At 40.6% G+C, this 10,709-nt stretch overlaps 1 long non-coding RNA gene across 1 annotated transcript; it reads right to left on the bottom strand.

Annotated features, from left to right (window-relative positions):
- Window positions 1-4,709: 4,709 nt before the first annotated feature.
- LOC147654999 (uncharacterized) lies at window positions 4,710-10,098 on the bottom strand. The gene is made up of 2 exons (XR_015282561.1): window positions 9,943-10,098; window positions 4,710-8,472 (listed from the first exon to the last, which is right to left on the bottom strand). It is a non-coding gene; the product is annotated as an uncharacterized LOC147654999 (long non-coding RNA).
- Window positions 10,099-10,709: the final 611 nt, after the last annotated feature.

Raw genomic sequence — 10,709 nt, 5'->3', positions numbered from 1 at the left:
TAGAAGAAAAAGGGGTTAACAGTAACCTCAAGGCTCCTACAATTATGACTTTTGACACAAGATGGCAGTATTTCCTTAAAAAATGCTCACCACACCACTAAGAAGGGGAAGCCTCTATTAAAATCTAAAGGGGGTCCATGCAACAAACCACACACCCCAAATGCTTTGTCATTCTCCAGCCACTTGTGGTTGTCTAGAGTGGAACTGTAGAGTCTAGACTACCACACTCGCTTCATGCTAATAGCACATCTCAAAAAAACATGCACTTTTGCTCGTCACTCAGGACACTCACACAAAATAACAAAACAAAAGTTTATTTCCCAAACTGCACAAGTCCCTGTCGCCAGTCTAGAATCATGTGGAACACTGTGTGGTATATATCTGTGGCACTTACTGGAGCCACGGGTTGGATCTCTCTGCCAGCTCTAAACATAAGCCCTGGAACTGCCTGCTCCCTCCCCGAGCCCTTCATGTGGCAAGGAATGACTTCCCTTTTCACCAGGACACAACTCCAAGTACTAGTGATCCCACAGCTACACAAAACAGCTGTGGACCCTGCCCATAATTCAAAACAAACACCCAGTCAAGGGGCACTCCAAAGTCGCACTGGGATCTGGTGGACCACAGCCAAGATACAGTGCAAATCCCTCCACTGGTCCAAAGTGTACTTTAAAATTCTCTCTCACAGCCCAAACATACACACAAATCAAAACACACTTAATATACAGCCAACACATTGCAAAAACACACAATAACACAAAATACGCATAAACCCCACTAACACACAGCTGAAACACTTAAAACCAAAACACACAATGCTTCCACACAGCCTAAACACACCAAAACCAAGATCCATCCACCAACACACAACACAGGCCAAGTGCACCCAGACAGCTGGCACTGCTACTGGCCACCAATCCTCCACAACTTGAGATGCAACCCAAACTGTGAGAAAAGTCTGCAGCTGCTGCTGCTGCACAGCTGAACCACAAACAGAACCTGCGGCTGCCAGCCCAGCCATTTGAACCCTTCTCAGCTCGAAACACGGACGGACCACTGGCAGGTACCCGAGTCCCTCGTGGCTTGGGAAACAGATCCCTCCACCGGGCCCCTTTTGGCTCATAACACAGACCACTGGCAGCTGATGCTGCTTTTAGCCACTTCTGCTGCTCTCTACTTAGAACTCAGACTCCAGAAACCAGATTTCTGCAGAAACTTACAAACAAAACCACAGAGGTATCTGTTGCGTGTAAGATGTCTCTTATGAATTATCCACTACCTTCTGATCCTGTGTACACCTTACAACTCCTTCAGAGGTACTTGTTTCAATTTTAAACATAACTTTTTGTCTGTAACTTCGGCAGTTCCTGGTCTATCCCCGGGTGGTCAGTTGGAGGTGATGGAACCCTCTCTCCGCAGGAAAATTCTAGAGGGTGCCCTGGAGGGATACATGACTCCGATGGCCCCTTGGCTAGACAAAGCAGATCTCCTGCCTGGCTCGCCGAATTATTTACCGAAATGTCGGTATTGATCTAGTATCAATATCCATCAATGGACAAAGACTCTAAGTTTAAAGTTCGAAAGCCTGTGTTCAATATTGGCACCGGGAAAGTGTGATGTTACCCCCTTAATATGAGCTGTGAGTTGATAAAAGATTCCAGTGTCTATTTATTTACAAAAGTCTTGAATATCCAAAATACTAATACATATTCATAACGCTAACACCTCTATTCCCCGCTTCGTATTAAAATATATGGTAATAAGTTTAAAAAGTCATTATGCCTGCATGGTTGGTTCCCTGATTTGAGGAGGGGATCATTTTGATGAGAAGGGGTCGTAAAGAGATGAAAGAAAACCACTCTTCTCTCAGACCTTTCTACCTTTACTATGATCGACATTACAAATGACATTTGGTAGAACTCAAATTTCCTTCCTTTATGACTTTTAAATGGGTTTTCAAATGTAAGGTCTGTGTTCTTTCTAAACCCATTTATCAGTTTCTCTTTTTTCATCATTAGCACAGCTAAACAAACATACAATAACAAGTAATTTTTTACCTAAATCTGGGATTCATAATCTCAGATTCTGCTTCTAACCTAATCATTAACTCTAACTAATTCCAACAAGGCCTATCTCTAGCTAAGATCTTTAACTTTTCTAAAATTCTTAATTATTTTAAAAGCAGTGACTCAAAAGAAGAACAGCCCAAACATCTAGCAGTGGTTCATAGCCAAGGTTCTAGTTCCAGTCCATAAGGACCACCCACCATGATCTATCATTATAAGGATGACATCCTGATTGCTGTGGAAACCAATGTGACTCTGAACATTGTGCTGGAGACCACCACCACGACCTCATGATCATCAAGGAAAAAAATACAATGGATAGCGCTGTGGCAGTACCTTGCATTTCGGATCTCTTCTCAGACTATACAGCCACAGCCACTCCAATTAAATGATGATCCTTGGACATTATGACTTCCAAATGCTACTCACGACCATCAGTTGGTCAGACCCTATGGATGCTAGCTTTGGAGCAGGCTGCAGAGAGCTGCAGAAACTGCAGGCCCATGGCTTCTCAGTCCTGCCTGAGAAGCTAGCCTGGGAATTCAAAGGAGGATTTCAAAACAATCCTCAGAGACAGAAAACAACTGCCAGGTGCTCTTTGTCTGTCCTTTTGTTTACCTTGCAGGAGAGAGTCAGGGGGGCAGCGTGCCCCTGACCAATGATGGTAATGTAGTACTTTGCTAACCAATAAGAGTTTCTTTTCTGTACCTTTCCACGTATCTGTCTATAAGACAGGGCTGAAGCAATAAACTAGAAGAATTCTCCTGTTGAAACTCCCTTGAGAGTTTGTGTCGTTCTTTCTAGCTGTTCCCAGTCGGAACGACAAGACCCCTACTTGGCGTTACAAACAGAGCTCTATCTCCACTATTTGTGTTTTTGAAAGGAAATTCCAAACTGAACTCACCCAGACAACTATCTAATGAGGCAAAAGATGCCCTGGATAAAGTGTCCTGAGCCATCTGAACATTGCCCTTCTGTTGGCTATTTTGGGAACTGGACCCCAGTTACATGCCTTAATTTTTCAGTGGGATCTTGAAATACCTGACCATTTGTTAATATTGGAATGGGTTTTTTTAACACACCAACCAGTAAAAACCCTAATGACCAAACTGGAAGTGATGGCTCAGCTCATCATAAGAGCCAGGTCACGATTGAATTCCCTTTCATGAAGGGATTTCCTTCCCATATTTTTACCAGTTACTACAATATATTTAAATTGGCTACTTCAACAATCAGAACATCTACAAATCACACTAGAAAATTTTACAGATCAAATGTCAACACACTATCCTAAACATGAGTTGTTACATTCTTCTGTTAACTTAATTCTTAAGCCATTGAAAAGTGAAGTGCCCTTAGACGCAATCACTTTATTCACAGATGGGTCAGGAAAATCCCATAAATCAGTCATCGTTTGGCAAGACCACACTGCACAAACTTGGGAATAAGATATCAAAACAACAGAAGGCTCCCCTCAAATAGTTGAGTTGGCTACAGTTGTCAGAGCATTTTCAAAATTTACATGTCCTTTTAATTTGGTTACAGATTATGTTTATGTTGCAGGAATTGTGGAGAGAGCAGAAAATTCATTTTTGAAGGTGGTTTCTAATGACCAGTTGTATATTTTACTTAAAAATTTAATTTTCATCCTTTCCCAGAGACAGCATCTCTATTTTGTTATGCATATATGTTCACACACTTTCATACCAGGAATCATTGTGGAAGGAAATGCATGAGCCGACACCCCTGCCGTGATGGTACAGCCCATATTGCCAAATATTTTTGAGCAAGCATGTTTAAGTCCTTCCTTTTTCTACCATAACGCTGTTGCTCTAAACTGAATGTTTAACATCACAAGGGACCAGGCCCAAGCAATTGTTGCCACATTCCCCACCTGCAAAAATTGCACTTTACCATTGGTAGGGGCAGGAGTAAATCCTAGAGGGCTTCATAGTTTACAAATCTGGCAAAGTGACATTACTCATTAAGCACTCTTTGGTTGCTTCAAACATTTGCATGTCTCAAGAGATACCTTCTCCAGAGCAGTTTTTGCTTCTGCTCTTATACAGCCAAGGACATTATTAAGCATTTTTTACATGCCTTTTCAACCTGCCTATGTCTCCCAAAAGACACGATACTTTTTCAGTCAATGGGGAATAAAACACACTATGGGTATCCCACAGTCCCCCACAGGCCAATCCATCATCAAAAGAGCACATAGATCCCTCGAACAGCTTTTAGAACAACCAAAAGGGGGAGTAGAGACACTCCTCCATAAAGTGAGTTAATGAGGCTGTATGCATATTTCATATTTTAAGCAGCTCATTTATGGAACCAAACTCTCCCATAATAAGACACTTCACTACCACCACCATGCAAACACAATTAAAAGAGACACCCCCAGTTTTGATTGAAGACTTAGAGAGAGGGCAAATTTTGGGGCCCTTTCCATTAATAACTTGGGGGAAAAGTTATGCTTGTGTCTCAACAGGTGGAGGACCTTGGTGGGTTCCAGCTAAGAACAAGCCTTACCTCCAGTCACTGCAAGAACACAAGATGACAAACAGAAAAAAATCCAGGGAATACTTGAAGAAAAGACAGGAAACATCCTAAAATCTACAGACAATAACCTCTAACCTCTAATTGTCTACCTATTGTCAAATTTCTTAGCTTTATTTTGTAGATTTTGCATGACCATACTCCCTGACATGACCTTTGAGTACAGCCTATCTGAGATCTTGCTCCTCATCAGCAGCTGGATAGTCCTGCAGCTGAAACAGAATGTTTGGGTAACCTTAGCCAACATTACACAGCAAGAAACCTTATGTCTTTCTATTGCCACCCCTTTTCCACGTGCTTGGTAGGATTGCCAATGGATGCATGGCAACTGGAGGATGCCATTCTTATCATGTGAGACAATAGTCCCAATGACAAAAGGGTCTACAACCCTGTAAACGCCTGGGACTACTGGACCCTTAGACTTCCACATGGATCACTAGAACCTCAAGAATTAGAGCCCTTGATTCTGTTAAAATGGATTTTTGTGTTAAATTCTATTACAGGAAAAAATCCCAACTAAAGAGAAAAAAATGGTGGGAAACCTTAGCTTATAGAGGAAGATGAAATAACCCAGTGAGATGTTTCCCCCCATAACCCCATCTATAGGAACAAGACCTTGTGGTGCAATTACACCTCATCTGAACCCTCTCACTCAAGTGGCCACCCCTTACAGCTACCACCTGGGACATTTCTGATTTGCAGACATAGGGTGATACCATCCCTTCACACATCAAGGGTGGACTGTGTAGCTTGGGGAGTCTTACTTTACTAACATCTAACAATGATTCATAATAAGAAGGCATCACCATTGGCACAGAGAAAAAGGTTTACCCACCAATTAAAAAAGGATTGCAATGAGAAAATTACTTATTGGAACAGGGCAAAAAGGATGACAGCATCCACATTGTTACTGTGGGTGGCTGCAGCAAAAGTGTTAAGACAATTAGACAGTCTTGGGTGTTGGTTAAGTAAACAAACCAATGCTACATCCATTGCCCTAAGAGAGCTACTAACAGTTGTTGACAGTATCAGGCATGACACACTGCCAAACAGGGCTGCAGTTGATTTCCTGCTGATGGCACAAGGACATAGCTGCCTGGACTTTGAGGGAATGTGCTGCATGAACTTATCTGATAACAGTGAATTTATATACTGAAGCATTCAGTTGCTGAAAGAAAGCATTAAGAAACCACAAATTGTGTTGCAGTGTGTTTCTTTTTAATGGTATGTTCTGTTATTACCTAAGTTGATGGTTTGGTCCAATTGAGGTCCTCCCACCTCACATAGTCAGTCTACCCTGAGTCTCCTGTTAATCTGTTTTAGGCCCACCGGATGTTTGGAATTCCACTTCGGAAATCCCCTCAACTTCAATGCTTGATTAGTCCATGTGACCCAACCTTCCCCCCCCACCTCCCTCATTGGAGGATGATTTTGTGAACCCTGCCTTTTACCCTCCCCAGGATAGCTCTGATTAGCTGATGCTTTGTACCCTCCCTTTGAACCACCTCCCTATTTCAGCCGTTGCACGCTCGCATTTTCTGTCTTTTGCCCCCAAGATTCCCCAGAGCAATGAATCTTCTGTTATCCCATGCAAAAGACCTCCCTCTCGTCCTTGCCTCCTCAGAGCACAGACTGACAGCCAAAAAGCTGTAGAGCAAGTGCTCTAGTCACACCTCGGGTCATCCTGCTCCTGGGATGTGACCCACTCCTGGGGCAGGCTGAAGTGATAGAGCCAGAAAATCTCTGGTGAGATGTGATAAAATTGAAGATGGCAAGGACTGGTTTGATGGACTGTTTAAAAAATAGAATTTATCTGGTTGGGTTTTATTTTTAATCAAAGTGAGTTTGTTGATTCTTGTAGTTGTTGTTGTACTTATGTTGATACTGTGCTTTGTGAGTTGTTTGTTAAAAGTTTTTTGGGAATCTTTGTGGAGAATTTTTATGGTTCAGCAGAGTGGGGGAGATGTGGGAGGCTGTCTAGGATGGACAGTGGGCTGGCCTCAACTGATCACACAGGAGGCATCAACTTAAGGCCATGGGAAGCAGGATACCAAGAGGGAAAACAGCTAGCTATGTTACAGTGAGAAGAAGAGTATCATGGGAATTATTATGTTAATGTTGTTATTCCATACTAAGCAATGTTTCTAGTTCTTGTTTCTGATTGGTTGGATATGTTTTCCATATATAGTTATGTTTCCAGTTCTCATTTTTCATTGGACCTTGTACCCTCAACCATACTGTATGTATTACTGTTTGTCCCATTGTTCTGTCTTCAAGGATCATCCCTGTGTATGGCTTTTTCTCCCTTTTGATATTTTTGCTTGCCATTAAATGCTCTTACTTTTTGGATATCCTTGTCACACCCGTCCCTATTTTAATTTTGCCACACAGCTCCCTGCTGGCCTGGTCCTGAAGTCATGGATGCTGAATCGTGATATTAATCTATCAAAATCACATACTGAAATCAACGGATATGACAAACTAAATACATTAAGAGTTGAAAAAGGTCCGTTTATCATGCTTAGTGTTTGCAAAACAGTTTGTATTTACCTTCAGATTGAAACACTGCTCTGGATTTGTACATAGAGATCTATATTCTTACTTTCTATGATTTTGTAAATTGCCAGTAATATTTACTTTGATTCAGATTTTGCTGGTTTTGCTGATGAGAGCACTTTCTTATTTCAACACACAATAATAATATGTGGAAAACATCATTTAGTGAGAGTGAGATATATTGACAGATTATGAAGAACACTTGCAATTTTATAAAAGCATGCAAGATATATTCTTCATTATTATACAACATTACTTTATATGAAGCTGCATATAAAATTACTCTTCAGAAAACTGGAAGAAGACAATGCTCTTTCTAGATTATGTAACTGATTTTAGAATAGCATTGTATGTTACCACAGAAACCAAGTACTTCAATTACTTTAAGAAAGTGCTAAACAAAACTGGTTAGTTGAATGATAAACCCCAAAATGCTGTAGTGTGTTTTCTTTTAAGTTAAAATTTTCCTTTACAATGGTTTGTTCTGTTTCCCCCCTGCTTTCTTGGTTTAGCCCAAGTTATCTCCTCCCCTATACTGTCAATCATTGTAAACCTTACCCCTTGTTCCCAAATGTTCTTGTTCTCCCTCCCATTGAATTGCCAATCCCATTTTGTACCTACCCCTTATTCTGGAAATTTCCCTGTCAATTTCCTAATCCTTGATGCCTCATTGGTTTATGTATATTGTTCCCTACCCCTGGCTTCTCCCATTGGCTTGTAAAACTGTACACCCTGCCTTATACTCCTCCCCAAAGTCCCCCCTACTGGTTAGAAGTTGTACCCTCCCCTTCATCCTCTCCTGTATATAAATTGCTGTATGATTGTGTATGTGTTTTTTGTCCCTGGACCTTTCAATGAAGTAAACCTCTTTGGAAACCATACAAAAGACCCTTCTTTGATCCTTGCCCTGACCCTAGGTGCTAATTCATCACGTGCTGTAGACAGCAGCCTTGGTGCTATGGAGCTGAGCAGCCCTGCTCTACCACCACTTGGGCTGTTTATAGTTTAAGGGTGGCCACACTCAGTGCAGTCTGGGAAAGGGCTAGCCAACAAATCGCCCCTGGCACTGCATCACCAAAGTATCAGAGTTGGTCAAAAATCTATTCCAAAACAAATTGTTTGCTATGGGGTAAGGTCACTTAATCTGTTACAAACCTTAAATCAGGAACTTAATATGTAAAATCCCGCCTGTGCACTTTCGTAGGCTGAACTCCTGGCCTACTCTGAATGAAGGGCCATAAAAAGGTATTCTGCCTTAGGGTGAGAGTTCTTGGATAATAAATCTTTCCTGCTAAGCATACAAACATAATGGACTGGATGAGATTTAAGGTGTTTAGACCTAAGAGTAGCATTTTGTACCACATAAATAACTTTAAAAACCTTAGGACCACTTTTGATATCTTTCCATTGTGAAAATTAACCATTTATAGCTACTTATTCTTACCCATCTATTATTCATTCTCCTGAGGACTTTTCTTATGCCTTGTGGTAATGTATCTGTCAACAAACAGCTGGATAAACTGTTCTGGAAAGCAGACCAGCTGGAACTGAATGGTGCAGTGAGAGACTGCCAAATGCTTTTGGTTTTTTCAGAAAGCTGAGAATCTGCACCATTAACGTATAATAAATCAGAAGCAAAAAAGCTCCCAGTGCTTCAACAGTAGCATCACACACAGTAGAGGGAAAATGGGGACGTGAAAGTCCATCAACACTGCAGAGGGATTCAGCATGAGATGGTAAGACAACACAAAGGAATTTCAGGCAGGGATTTCAAGGAAAAAATATTATCATTAGAGAAAGTAATTTCTGTATTTTGACCTGCCTGCAGTCAGCAGGACTTGAGAAATGACTTGAAATATGTTTTTTATGGTTAGATGTCATGAGTAAAGTAATGAATACAATCCATGCACAACTACTATTTTTGTTGAATGTTTTTGAGGCTAGAATAGGGAGTGAAATGCAAGAACAGTCTATGTCTGGGAGGCCCTCTATCTCTTAGTCCACTCAGTCTATCTTGCATTGTATGGCCATGCAGACATTAATGTGCTATAGAAAAGATGCTTGGGGGAAGCTGGCCAGTTGCCTTTGGAAAAATTCACCCTCCTTTGCAAACTGCTGTTGGCCCAGGCAGACCTTTGAAAGGGAATCCAGGAGCTGGCTGCAGCCTGAGTTAACTGTCACATAAGGCTACAGATGGCTGGTGGGCTGAAACAGAATGCTGTTACATTGTTAAGTGCTTAATTGATTTGAAGGGTAATTTTAGAACAATAGTTTGAACCAGTCACTTGAAATATTTTCATTTTTCCTTAAACAAGGCAAATTTTGTCAGCATTTAGATTTTTTCTTTAAAAGGTCACTGATGAGTGGTTGACCTGTAAGTGGAAAAAAATGCATATCTTCCGGTCACTAGCTTTCAGATGAGGCCATCTGCTTCATATTGTTGGGAAAAAATTGGGCAGAGTGTCTTGTTGGAAATTAATGAATTGATTGAGACATGCTCAGGAAAGTTTATTTTCCCACAGGGAAAAATAATATTTATGATCTCATCTGGAGATCACCTTCTACCTTAAGTCAGAAAGCAGGCTGGATAAAGATACTGGATAATGGATTCCATTGGAAATCCTTCATTGGATGGACCGGATTACCTCAATAGTCTTTTGTATCTCTAATTTTGAAGTATCTACGATTTTCTCATAAAAATGTTATTCCTGATAGTGCCAGTACAGATGCAAAACTTATTTTTATGTGTGTCTGATCTTACCTTTAGAACTGTGAAAGCTCCCTGCTTCAGTCTTGTAAAATAGATCAAATGAAACAATGGGTGAGTATGTTTGTCTGTAATTTACCAATCTATTAGATGCTTTTGTGGCCCTTGTTGAAACTGTACTTAAGTATCCCATATCATCTCTATGAGACTAGAATGTTCTTTTGTTTCATCTATGAGGATGAAAGATCACACAAGACTTTTATGACATTGCACAAATCTCAGCCTTGGACTTTGGAGCTCCTTGACCACTTGCCCATTTACACGTCCAGAAAAAACTGCACACAAGTGCTGGACTAAGAAAGGAAATTTACTTTGTTTATAATTACAGGTTTCCTGAAGAAAACTAAATACAAACATTTTCCAATGTTCAAGCATTTTTCTGTTCATGACTTTATTATATGAACATGTTGGGGTGCAGAGAAGTAAACATAACATATCTAATTAAGTTATCCATTGTGTTTGCAAAGATGAATATATGAATAATGAAAATCTATGTAATTTTTCAGTAGTAAATCCCCTTCTGGTGCATGTTGTTCTTAGTAGCAATGGTAAGGAAACATGGTGCTTTGAATCAGAGTTCTGAAACAGCATAAAAGCACTTTTAGGACAAGAAAAATGATGCCAGAAGTTTCTTAAATAGAAAATCTGTCCTCTGGACTAAAAGGTTGTGAATGAAAATGAGCAGAGATTGCATGAGGGGAGTGTCCACACATTAGGAAAATAAGCTGAGGAAAGGGCAGAGAATTTGGGTGTGTAAGAGA

The sequence above is a fragment of the Cyanistes caeruleus genome, chromosome 2, assembly GCF_971803275.1.
Source record: "Cyanistes caeruleus chromosome 2, bCyaCae1.hap1.1, whole genome shotgun sequence".
Lineage (NCBI taxonomy): Eukaryota > Metazoa > Chordata > Aves > Passeriformes > Paridae > Cyanistes > Cyanistes caeruleus.
Note: the sequence above shows the minus strand (reverse complement) of the source record. Positions and strands in the feature narration are given on the sequence as shown.